Below are 970 nucleotides of genomic sequence, written 5' to 3' on the forward strand. Positions count from 1 at the left end.
TTGAAACTGCCAGATCTATTGCTTTTTAACATTTTGGAGCTGTCCATCATCTAATAAGGCTGAAAATTGAATGTAGAGCAATGAAATCAAAGATAGTCCATTTTTCACTTTTTCGCTGAGATAAAGCTTTTTTGGCTTCTAGGCTTCTTATATCTTCAAACATGAGATTTAGACCTGTTTCCAGTTTGAAACTGCCTGATCTATTGCTTCTTAGCATTTTGGAGCTGTCCATTATCTAATATGGCTGAAAAATTATTGTAGAGCTACGAAATCACAAATAGTCCATTTTTCACTTCTTTTGCTGAGATAAATATTTTGGCTTTTTGCCTTCTGTTCTCTTCAAACATGAGATTTAGACCAGTTACTAGTTTTAAATTGCTAGATCTATTACTTCCTAGCATTTTGGAGCTGTCCATCAGCTAATAAATCTAAAAACTTATTGTATAGCGGCAAATTCACAGATAGTCCATTTTTCACTTCTTTCGCTGAGATAAACCGTTTTTGCCTTCTTGGCATCTGTTCTCTTCAAACATGAGATTTAGACCAGATTCTAGTCTGAAACTGCCAGATCTATTACTACTTAGCATTTTGGAGCTGTCCAACGTCTAATAAGGCTGATAATTTATTGTAGAGCTGCAAATTATATACTGCTTCACAGAATTTCGAAGCTGTCCAACATCTAGCTAAACTGAAAATTAACTTTGGAGCTTCGTAAACCCAAGAAGTCATTCAGATATAATGCTTCTCAGCATTTCGGAGTTGCCCAACATCCTACTAAACTGAAAATTAACTGTGGAGCTTCCTAAACCCAAGAAGTCCATTTATTACTTCTTTCGCTGAGATAAAGCGATTTTGGCTTCAACTCTATTGAAACATAAGAATTCGACCTGATTCCAGTTTAAAACAGCCAGATGTACTGCTTCACAGCATTTCGAAGCTGTCCAACATCTAGCTAAACTGAAAATTAACT

The sequence above is a fragment of the Poecilia reticulata genome, linkage group LG1, assembly GCF_000633615.1.
Source record: "Poecilia reticulata strain Guanapo linkage group LG1, Guppy_female_1.0+MT, whole genome shotgun sequence".
Taxonomy (NCBI): Eukaryota; Metazoa; Chordata; class Actinopteri; order Cyprinodontiformes; family Poeciliidae; genus Poecilia; species Poecilia reticulata.